Source organism: Polypterus senegalus, chromosome 5 (genome assembly GCF_016835505.1).
Source record: "Polypterus senegalus isolate Bchr_013 chromosome 5, ASM1683550v1, whole genome shotgun sequence".
Taxonomy (NCBI): Eukaryota; Metazoa; Chordata; class Cladistia; order Polypteriformes; family Polypteridae; genus Polypterus; species Polypterus senegalus.
This window is the reverse complement of record NC_053158.1, coordinates 117,198,291-117,211,109: the sequence shown is the minus strand read 5'-3', so window position 1 is coordinate 117,211,109 and position 12,819 is coordinate 117,198,291. Positions and strand designations below refer to the sequence as shown.

At 39.7% G+C, this 12,819-nt stretch overlaps 1 protein-coding gene across 1 annotated transcript in view; it reads right to left on the bottom strand.

Annotated features, from left to right (window-relative positions):
* wnt9a (wingless-type MMTV integration site family, member 9A) overlaps window positions 1-12,819 on the bottom strand; it is a 404,562-nt gene that overhangs the window by 289,651 nt on the left and 102,092 nt on the right. The gene's annotated exons all lie outside the window — the stretch shown is intronic.

Here is a 12,819-nt window from a genome sequence, read left to right as displayed (position 1 = left end):
TTGCCTTTTATTAGTATATAGATATATATATATATATAGATATATATAGATATATATAGAGATATATAGATATATATAGAGATATATAGAGATATATAGATATATATATATATATATATATATATATATATATATAGATATATATAGATATATATAGATATATATAGATATATATATATAGATATATAGATAGATATATATATATATAGATATAGAGAGAGAGAGAGAGAGAGAGAGAGAGAGAGAGAGAGACTGCTCAAAAGAATTAAAGGAACACTTTTTAATCAGAGTATAGCATAAAGTCAATGAAACTTATGAGATATTAATCTGGTCAATTAATTTGCAGAGGGGGTTGTTAATCAGTTTCAGCTGCTGTGGTGTTAATGAAATTAACAGATGCACTAGAGGGGCAATAATGAGATGACCCCCAAAACAGGAATGGTTTAACAGGTGGAGGCCACTGACATTTTTCCCTCCTCATCTTTTCTGACTGTTTCTTCACTAGTTTTGCATTTGGCTACAGTCAGTGTCACTACTGGTAGGATGAGGTGATACCTGGACCCTACAGAGGTTGCACAGGTAGTCAAACTTCTCCAGGATGGCACATCAATACGTGTCATTGCCAGAAGGTTTGCTGTGTCTCCCTGCACAGTCTCAAGGGCATGGAGGAGATTCTAGGAGACAAGCTGTTACTCTAGGAAAGCTGGAGAGGGCCATAGAAGGTCCATAACCCATCAGCAAGACCAGTATATGCTCCTTTGGGCAAGGAGGAACAGAATGAGCACTGCCAGAGCCCTACAAAATGACCTCCAGCAGGCCACTGGTGTGAATGTCTCTGACCCAACAACCAGAAAGACTTCATGAGGGTGACCCAAGGGCCCCATGTCCTCTAATGGGCCCTGAGCTCACTGCCCAGCAGCATGCAGCTCGATTGGCATTCGCCATAGAATACCAGAATTGGCAGATACACCACTGGTGCCCTGTGCTTTTTACAGATGAGAGCAGGTTCACCCTGAGCACGTGACAGAAGTGAAAGGGTCTGGAGAAGCCATGGAGAACATTATGCTGCCTGTAACATCATTCAGCATGAGCAGTTTGGTGGTGGGTTAATGATTGTCTGGGGAGGCATATCCATGGAGGGTCACACAGACCGCTACAGGCTTGACAAAGGCACCTTGGCTGCCATTAGGTTTCAGGATGAAATCCTTGGACCCATTGTCAGACCCTATGCTGGTACAGTGGCTCCTGGTGCCCGACAATTCCTGGCCTCATGTGGCGAGAGTATGCAGGCAGTTCCTGGAGGATGAAGGAATTGATACCATTGACTGGCCTCCACACTTTCCTGACCTAAATCCAATAGAACACCTCTGGGACATTATGTTTTGGTCCATCCAATACCACCAGGTTGCACCTCAGACTGTCCAGGAGCTCAGTGATGCCCTGCTCCAGATCTGGGAGGAGATCCCCCACAACACCATCTGTCATCTCATTAGAAGCATGCACCGATGTTGTCAGGCATGTATACAAGAACACAGGGGCCATACAAAGTGCTGCGTACAATTACAATAAATTTTGGCAAAATGGACTAGCCTGCCACATAATTTTTTCACTCTGATTTTTGGGGCGTCTTTGAATTCAGGGCTCTGTAGGTTGATCATTTTCATCAAACGATGTGGCATCGTTTCTTTCCTAACACATTACCCAGTCTATATCAGTATAGATATCCAGGAGAATTTCTTTTTTCCCATTGAGATCTGATGTGTTTTCAAAGTGTTCCTTCAGTTTATATATATATATGTGTGTGTACAAACCGGATTCCAAAAAAGTTGGGACACTATACAAATCGTGAATAAAATCTGAATGCAATGATGTGGAGGTGCCAACTTCTAATATTTTATTCAGAATAGAACATAAATCACGTAACAAAAGTTTAAACTGAGAAAATGTATCATTTTAAGGGAAAAATATGTTGATTCAGAATTTCAAAAAAAAGTTGGGACAAGGCCCTGAATTCAAAGACGCCCCAAAAATCAAAGTGAAAAAATTATGTGGCAGGCTAGTCCATTTTGCCAAAATTTAATTGCAGCAACTCAAAATTGTACGCAGTAGTTTATATGGCCCCTGTGTTCTTGTATACATGCCTGACAACATCGGTGCATGCTCCTCATGAGACGACAGATGGTGTTGTGGGAGATCTCTTTCCAGATCTCGACCAGGGCATTACTGAGCTCCTGGACAGTCTGAGGTGCAACCTGGTGGCATTGGATGGACCAAAACATAATGTCCTAGAGGTGTTCTATTGGATTTAGGTCAGGAAAGTGTGGAGGCCAGTCAATGGTATCAATTCCTTCATCCTCCAGGAACTGCCTGCATACTCTCACCACATGAGGCCAGGAATTGTCGTGCACCAGGAGCCACTGTACCAGCATAGGGTCCGACAATGGGTCCAAGGATTTCATCCTGATACCTAATGGCAGCCAAGGTGCCTTTGTCAAGCCTGTAGCGGTCTGTGTGACCCTCCATGGATATGCCTCCCCAGACAATCATTAACCCACCACCAAACTGCTCATGCTGAATGATGTTACAGGCAGCATAATGTTCTCCATGGCTTCTCCAGACCCTTTCACTTCTGTCACATGCTCAGGGTGAACCCTCTCTCATCTGTGAAAAGCACAGGGCACCAGTGGTGCATCTGCCAATTCTGGTATTCTATGGCGAATGCCAATAGAGCTGCATGCTGCCTGGCAGTGAGCTAAGGGCCCATTAGAGGACATGGGGCCCTTGGGTCAACCTCATGAAGTCTTTCTGGTTGTTTGGTCAGAGACATTCACACCAGTGGCCTGTTGTAGGTCATTTTGTAGGGCTCTGACAGTGCTCATCCTGTTCTGCTGTTCCCAAAGGAGCAGATACCGGTCCTGCTAATGGGTTAAGAACCTTCTATGGCCCTGTCTAGCTCTTCTACAGTAACTGCTTGTCTCCTGGAATCTCCTCCATGCCCTTGAGACTGTCCTAGAAGACACAGCAAACCTACTGGCAATGGTACATATTGATGTGCCATTCTGGAGAAGTTGGACTACCTGTGCAACTTCTGTAGGGTCCAGGTATCACCTCATGTTACCAGTAGTGACACTGACTGTAGCCAAATGTGAAACTAGTGAAAAACAGTCAGAAACGATGAGGAGGGAAAAATGTCAGTGGCCTCCACCTGTTAAACTATTCCTGTTTTGGTGGTCCATCTCATTGTTGCCCCTCTACTGCACCTGTTGTTAATTTCATTAGCACCAAAGCAGCTGAAACTGATTAGTGTTCCTTTCATTTTTTTTGAGCAGTATAGCAGTATATATGTATATATGTATATATATATATATATATATATATATATATATATATATATATATATATATATATATATATATATATATATATATATATATATACACATACATACATACATACATACACTAGCAAAAGTACCCACTGACTTCAAATTTTTATTAACTAGAAAATTTAACCTTTTTAAACTGAGGGAAAATATACCAATATTTATTTGTTAATGATCTCTTTGTATACCACATTTTGAGTTCGGCCCTCCGGTTGTAATATGACCAAGCCCAGTCATTCAATACATAAGACACAATGTTCCTCCGTATATCAAAATTGAGCCTGATATGGCCGTGCAATATGTAACACAGAGAACGGAAAAGGTAGGTGCCATCTCCGGGCATGGAAACCCCTTGGTAAGTGACAGTTCTTCGATCGATGGTGATCACCTCGATAGACATGTTAATGGGGGTACGGCTGGAATGATAAAGGAAATGGATACCTGAACAATGTAAAGTAAGTCTAAAATACCTAAACAATAACTATAATCGTAATAAACGAACAATAAAACAGCAGAGAAGCCTTGGAATAAATAAAAGGGCCATAGTTATCAGCAGGTAGACTGATATGAATCCCGTGGCAAAGCAAGAAAGGGAATGTAGAGACTGGAGCAAAGGACGGCCTTATATAGGCAGGCAGCCAACAACGTGGGAGGCGTTGGGATGGGGGACATATATATGTAAGTAAGTAGGATTCAGTTAGCGTTGGGAACCTAGTACCAACTTTCTTGAAGATGGGCCCATAAGTAACAAAGACCGTTGAAAAGTTCAATATGGCGGCCGACAGTGGCGTCATACCACAGAAATAAGTACGTACATCGGTTTTGGTTAGCGCAGGGAAGCCACCTACCAAATTTCGTGAAGATGGGGCCATGAATAAGAAAGTTCAACATGGTGGACATTGTCAACCGTTACGCGTAGAATTTCGAAATGAAACCTGTTAACTTTTGTAAGTAAGCTGTAAGGAATAAGCCTGCCAATTTTCAGCCTTCTACCTACACGGGAAGTTGGAGAATTAGTGATGAGTGAGTGAGTGAGTCAGTGAGGGCTTTGCCTTTTATTAGTATAGAAATATATGTTTATGTATATATATATATATATATATATATATATATATATATATATTTTGTGGCATCCAACTGGGGTGGAGCCCAACCGGGCGCCCAGGAGGACCGGAGGAGGGCTTGTACCAGTGCCGGAAGAAGACAGAGGACACCCGGAGGGCTTCCGGGTGCGCAACCGGCACTTCCGCCACACTGGGGAGTGTCTGCGGAGGAATGCCAGGAAGCAGCTGGAGCCCATCCGGGTTCCTATATAAGAGGCCGCCTCCCTTCATTCAGTAGCGGAAGTCGGGTGGAAGAAGGACGGAGCTGGAGAGAGGACTGGAGGTGGCCAGGAGAAAGGCATTTTGATTGTGAGGCCTGGACTTTGGGGGATCGGTGCTGGAGGCACTGGGATGTGCACTTAACTTAAACTTGTAAATAGTGTGAATAAACGTGTGTGTGGTGGAACAAAAGATGTCCGTCTGTCTCTGTGCAGGTCAAGTTCACTATATATATATATATATATATATATATATATATATATATATATATATATATATATATACACATATATATATATATATATATACATATATATATATATACACATATATATATATATATATACATATATATATATATACATATATATATATACACATATATATATATACACATATATATATATATATATATATACACATATATACATATATATATATATATATATATATATATATATATATATATACACACACACACAGCGCATCACTTTTTCCACATTTTGCTATGTTTCAGCCTTATTCGAAAATGGATTAAATTAATTTTTTTCCTCAGAATTCTACACACAACACCCAATAATGACGACGTGAAAAAAAAGTTTGAGATTTTTGCAAATTTATTAAAAATAAAAAAATTGAGAAAGCACATGTACATAAGTATTCACAGCCTTTGCCATGAAGCTCAAAATTGAGCTCAGGTGCATCCTGTTTCCCCTGATCATCCTTGAGATGTTTCTGCAGCTTAGTTGGAGTCCCCCTGTGGTAAATTCAGTTGATTGGACATGATTTGGAAAGGCACACACCTGTCTATATAAGGTCCCACAGTTGACAGTTCATGTCAGAGCACAAACCAAGCATGAAGTCAAAGGAACTGTCTGTAGACTTCCGCGACAGGAATATCTCGAGGCACAAATCTGGGGAAGGTTACAGAAAAATTTCTGCTGCTTTGAAGGTCCCAATGAGCACAGTGACCTCCATCATCTGTAAGTGGAAGAAGTTTGAAACCACCAGGACTCTTTCTAGAGCTGGCCGGCCATCTAAACTGAACGATCAGGGGAGAAGGGCCTTAGTCAAGGAGGTGACCAAGAACCCGATGGTTACTCTGTCAGAGTTCTAGAGGTCCTCTGTGGAGAGAGGAGAACCTTCCAGAAGGACAACCATTTCTGCAGCAATCCATCAATCAGGCCTGTATGGTAGAGTGGACAGACGGAAGCCACTCCTTAGTAAAAGCCACATGGCAGACTACCTGGAGTTTGCCAAAAGGCACCTGAAGGACTCTCAGACCATGAGAAACAAAATTCTCTGGTCTAATGAGACAAAGATTGATCTCTTTGGTGTGAATGCCAGGCATCACGTTTGGAGGAAACCAGGCACCGCTCATCACCATTTCAATACCATCCCTACAGTGAAGCAAGGTGGTGGCAGCATCATGCTGTGGGGATGTTTTTCAGCGGCAGGAACAGGATAAAGGGAAAGATGACTGCAGCAATGTACAGAGACATCCTGGATTAAAACCTGCTCCAGAGCGCTCTTGACCTCAGACTGGGGAGATGGTTCATCTTTCAGCAGGACAATGACCCTAAGCACACAGCCAAGAAATCAAAGGAGTGGCTTCAGGACAACTCTGTGAATGACCTTGAGTGGCCCAGCCACAGCCCAGACTAGAATCTGATTGAACATCTCTGGAGAGATCTTAAAATGGCTGTGCACCGACACTTCCCATCCAACCTGATGGAGCTTGAGAGGTGCTGCAAAGAGGAATGGGCGAAACTGGCTTAAGGCTGTAATTGTTGCCAAAGGTGCATCGACAAAGTATTAAGCAAAGGCTGTGAATACTTATGTACATGTGATTTCTCAGTTTTTTTATTTTTAATAAATTTGCAAAAATCTCAAGTAAACTTTTTTCACGTTGTCATTATGGGGAGTTGTGTATAGAATTCTGAAGAAAAAAATGAATTTAATCTATTTTGGAATGCAACATAACAAAATGTGGAAAAAGTGATGCGTTGTGAATAGTTTCCGGATGCACTGTATACACACACACATATATATACAGTGTGGGAAACAGCCCGGTCACAGACTGACATCGTTATGTCACCTAACACATGTTTATTTTGCAAGTATTTACAAATATCAAAGTGCAAAACCCAGTGCCGCAGCACCAATCACCACACAAGTCCAGGCCAACACACAATGCCTTTCCTCTCTTCAGGCCTCCTCTTTCCTCTCCCAGACCTCGTCCTCTTCCACCCGACTCCAGCCATGAATGAAGGGAGGCAGCTCCTTTTATAGTCACCCCGATGTGCTCCAGGTGCTTCCCGCCAATCTTCCACTGACACTCCCCAGTGTGGCGGAAGTGCCGGCTGCATACCCGGAAGCACTCCGGGTGTTCCCAATATTCTTCCCCCCAGCACTTCCGGGTGTGGCAAAAGTGCTGAGGTCCAGGGCGCCAAAGGCATCGGGGCGCCCCCTGGCGGTGACCACGGGCCCCTACAGGGTTGAGCTTCCAAGCTCTCTACCCGTGGCCCTTAAATTAACCAGGGTGGTCGCCCCCTCATGGTCTTTATGAGGTACATATACATACATACATACATACATACATACATACATACATATATATGTATATATATATATATATATATATATATATATATATGTATATACATATACATATATACATATACACATATACATATACACATATATACATATATACACATATATACACATATATACATATACATATACACATACACATACACACTTGTGTGTGCATCAGATACCTTAATGCACTTCTAAAGGTCAGAGACCCACCTTCTACAGTGGAGAAAGGTAAGGTAAATAAAGCAGGAGTCTTGCTGAATTATTGTATTAATCCCATATTATTATGCCATCCTCCTGAGTGGCTGTCTTATTGATTATTAATTATCAAGATTCCTATAGTAGTCATAGTATCTCAGATCTTTCAGTAAAATATTGTTTTTTAAACAAGGTGGAACATTTGATATTGCTACCATTTTGCAGGTGCTTATAAGGACAATGCTGAAATAATAACCACCACTCTTCTACAGGTTTATTCACTAGGGACTCATGATTTACAAAAACGAGCACTGACTTCATTTATAACCAATCACTTTTCCAACTGCCACTACACACACTTCTGTCAAAACCTGCAGATCTACAAGAACCTTGGCATCTTAATGGCAGGAAAGATTTTCAGACACCTTTGGCAATGTGCCTTTGAACACAGATACAGTAAAGAATGCTAGATGCACGTCTTACCAACAAAATGCACAAATAAAAATTGTATTGTAAATCTCCCAAGAATAAAAGCTTGTCCCTGCAGAACTCAAGTGAAGTTACAGGAGTGATCTGGAAACGGATTCAAAGCCAGAAAATGTGCTTAAGGATCGTAAAGATGATATAAAGAAAAAGCAATATTAGCTTTCCAATCTTATGACTGAAAACCAAAGTCTTAAAGACAATCCTGATAATTTTACCAAATTAGTGCAGCTGTTTGAAATCTTTCTCGAGATGCATAGTCAGGTTGAAGCGCTGAATGGAAGAAAACTATCCATGTTAAATAAAGGAAAAGCAACTACAAGACAGAAACAAATGTTCGCAGACAACTGTGAGATTTGGAATGAATTTAGTCTTGCTACAACGTCATGGCTCAATGATATGAATATGGTTTTAATAAACCAACATAAGGAACACTTTATTAATCAGTTCAAAGAGTTATAACTGCAAGATTGACATTGCCTGGAATCCAGAATTTCACAAACCTCACAGCTGAAGCACATTTGACAATAAATGTGGCTTGTCATCCAAGCTAAGCGCTGCAGCACAAGCACCTTCTTTGGCAGTCTTACTTGAACGGTCGTAACTTGATAGAATTTTACAAAAGCTTCAAGAACTTTAGTTTAAAGCAACAACTTTTATTTATATAGCACATTTTCATACAAAAGATGTAGCTCCAAGTACTTTACAAGTTGAAGAAAGAAAATGGTCAGCATGACAGAAAAAACAAAAAAAAAAAAAGTTCCGTGACCACGAGACCACCCAGCATTCCACTCAATGTAAATGCTCTAAATCAGTCCTCATGGTTTTCAGGCTTCATATGGAAGAATTTGATGATGATGGTCATGTAGACATCTGGCCTTCGATCCATCAATTTAAGGACTGCATGGTGCCTTGATAAGGTGGTGGTGCAAATCGCCACCACAGAAAACCAGAAAAAGAACAGCAGATAAATGATAATTAAATGCATATACAGAGTATCAGGGCTACACTAAAATGAAGCTATAAGAAAGCCATATTAAAATAATGGGTTTTTAACAGGTTTTTTTTTTTTAAAAAAAAGTGTTCCACCGTATTAGCCTGGTGAATTTCTATTGTTAAGCTATTGCAGATTTTAGGTGCATAACAGCAGAAGACTGCCTCACCACTTCTTTTAGGTTTAGCTCTTGGAATTAAAGGCACTCATTTGAAGATCTAAGGTTACAATTTGGAGTGTAAAAGGTGAGAGGCATTCCGAAATATAGAATGGAGTGAGATTATTTAAGGTTTTGTAAACCATAAGCAGTACTTTAAACTCAATTCTAAAATGGCACAGGTAACCAGTGTAGTGACATCAAAACTGGAGAGATGTGCTCAGATTTTCTTTTCCTAGCTGCTGCTTTCTGCACTAGTTGCAATAAATTGATGTCTTTTTTGGGTAGTCCAGAGAGGAGTGCATTACAGTAATCAAGTCAACTAAAAAGAAAAGCGTGAACTAATTTTTCAGCATCTTACAAAGTTATAGGAGATCTAACTTTTGCTATATTTATGTGAAAAAATGTTGTCCTAGTGAACTGATTAATATGTGATTTAAAATTTAGATCAGAGTCAATACCCCTAAATTCTTTACCTCTGTCTTGACTTTTAAACCTAATGGATCATGTTTATTTCTTTTTTTTTTTTTTTTATTAATTTTATTTTTTTTTACTCCATACAAAGCAATCAAGTTTTTACAAAAGAAAAATAGAGTTAAGAACAGATCGATCCCCACCCTGAGAGAGAGAGCAAGCCAAACGCGTAAAATTTAAGGCTTTAAACATACCTAAATTAATAAATTCTCTGTGCTTTATGAACTTATTTTAAAATATTACTGATTAGATCCTGCCATGTTTTGAAAAAGTCTGTACGGATCCTCTAACTGAGTATTTGATTTTTCCAATTTCAAATAATATAACACATCAGTTTCCCACTGACTTAAAGAGGAGAGTTTGGGTTCTTCCAGTTTATCAGAATAAGTCTGCGTGCCAAAGTGTAGTGAATGCAATCACAATTTGTTTGTCTTTCTCCACTTTAAGCCCTCTGGAAGAACCCCAAACACAGCTGTTAATGGGTTAGGAGGGATTGTGAGTCCAAGGCTGTCTGAAGGTAATTAAAATTTTTGTCCAGAATAATGTTAATTTGGTGCAGGCCCAGAACATGTGACCTAGTGAGGCTGGGACTTGGTTGCAGCGTTCACAGGTTGGATCATGCCCTGGAAACATTTTGGAGAGTTTTAGTCGAGACAGATGTGCTCGATATATAATTTTGAGTTGTATAATTGTATGCTTTGCATATGGAGCTTGAGTGAATTCTCTGCATTGCTACTTTCCACTCCTTTTCTGATATATTAATTGAGAGATCTTTTCCCAGTGTCCTCTTGGATCTTTGAAAGGAGGGATTGTAAAATGATTTTATATATTGTAGAGATGGAGTCTAAGTCCTTGAGATTGAGCAATATTTTTCCAGCATGGATGAGGGTGCAAGATGAGGAAAATCTGGAAGGTTCTGTTTAACAAAGTTCCTGATTTGAAGATAGTGAAAGAAATGTGTAGCTGGAATGTTAAATTTGGAATGTAATTGTTCATAGGATGCAAAGACGTTGTCTATATAAAGATCTCTAAGCAAGTTAATTCCAAATTTTTCCAGATATTAAAACTGCATATGTTTGTGAAGGTTGAAAGAGGTGGTTCTCTTGCAGGGTGCCACAGATAGAAGCTTCTCCGTCTTAAAATGCTTTCTACATTGGTTCCAGATTCTAAGTGAGTGGAGCACAATTGGGTTATTAGTATATTGCCGATAGCGTGTGTTTATTGGAGCACAGAGCAAGGAATACAAAGAAGTACTGCAGGATTTTACTTCTATTGTGGTCCAAGCCTGTGTATGTTCTTCTATTTGTGTCCAGGTTCTTATCGCCTGTATATTTGCTGCCCAGTAATAAAACTGGAAGTTAGGTAGAGCCATGCCACCTTCTGCCTTTTGTCTTTGTAGGGTCGCTCTTTTGATGCGTGGATGTTTTGAATTCCAAATAAATGAGGTTATTGTTGAATCTAATTGCTTAAAGAATGATTTATTAATGTATATTTGGGATGTTTTGAAATAAAAAGGAGCTTAGGAAGAATATTCATCTTAACAGTGTTAATTCTTCCAGCTAGTGTGAGATGAAGGGTTGACCATCTATGCAAGTCTTGTTTAATTTTTTCCATGCAGACGCAAATTTTGTTGATAAAGAGCTTTATGTTTACTTGTGATGTTTACCCCGAGGTATTTAAACTGTTCTGCAATGATAAAAGGTAGGGTGTCTAATCTAATATTATATGCTTGAGAATTCACTGGAAAGAGTACACTTTTATTCAGATTAATTCTGAGACCAGAGATCTTTTGAAATTCTGTGAGTGCTGCTAAGACTGCAGGCACAGAATTTTCTGGGTCCGATATATACAGTACCATGTCATCTGCATATAATGAGATTTTCTGTTCCAGTCCTTCTCTGCTAATCCCCTTTATCTGATCAGTATTTCGACAATGTATTGCCAGTGGTTCAATGGCAATGCAAACAGCAGCGGTGACAAGGGCATCCTTGTCTAGTGCCACGTTCTAGTTTAAAGTAGTCTGAGCAAATGTTATTGATGCAAACTGAAGCTTCTGGGTTAGTATACAGTAATTTAATCCATGCACAAATGTTGGGCCAAACCCAAACTTCTCCAATGTAGTAAAAGGTATTTCCATTCAATCATGTCGAATGCTTTTTCTGCATCCAATGATAATAATATTTCTGGGGTGTTTGATTTAGTTGGTGAGTATATTACATTAAACAGGCGTCGAAGATTTGAAGATAAGTGTCGGCCCCTAATAAATCCAGTTTGGTCTTGTGATATTACGAGGGAGCACTTTCTCCATCCTTCTAGCTATGATTTTAGAGAGTATTTTAACGTCGTTATTCAGAAGTGAAATTGGTCTGTATGATGCACATTGTAATAAGTCCTTATTTTGTTTTGGAAAACAGTGATTAGTGCTTGGCGAAAGGTTTGTGGAAGAGATTGGTTATCTCTGGCTTCTGTAAATGTTGCTAATAGGAGGGGAGCTAGCTGAGCGGAGAATTTCTTGTAAAATTCTGCAGGGTAGCCATCAGGGCCTGCTGCTTTTCCACCTTGGAGTGACTTTATAGCATCTAGTAATTCTGATAATGCCAGAGGTTTATCAAGTTCCTCCACACTAAAAGCGTCTATTTGTGGTATCTGTAATGTATCCAGAAATGCATTAGATTGTGTATTGTCTTCTTTAAACTCAGTAGTATATAGGGATTTATAGTAGTCTCTGAAAGTGTGCATTATATTTTTGTGTTCGATGATTTTATCTCCGTTCGTGTTAGTGATTACGAGATTGCGCTTGCACTTCTTGCTTGTGAATTTGTTGAGCTAAAAGCTTATTAGCTTTCTCTCCATGTTCATAATAATGATGTCTGGATTTGTAAATTAGTTGTTCAGTTTCTTTAGTTGTCAAGAGGTTTAATTCTGAATGTAGAGCCTGCCTCCTCCTATGTAGAGTCTCGCTTGGTAGTCTGGCATGTTCTTCATCTATTTTAGTAATTTCGCTTTTTATCTCTGCTACTTTCTTGGCTTCGGATTTATTTCTGTGGGAAAGATATGAGATAATCTGTCCTCTTAAGAAGGCCTTAAGAGTTTCCCAGAGTATTCCTGCAGAGATCTCAGGGATGTATTTGTCTCTAGAAAGAATTTGATTTGTTTGGATATAAATTCAGTACAATTCTCGTCAGCTAATAGAAGCGGGTTGAGGCCA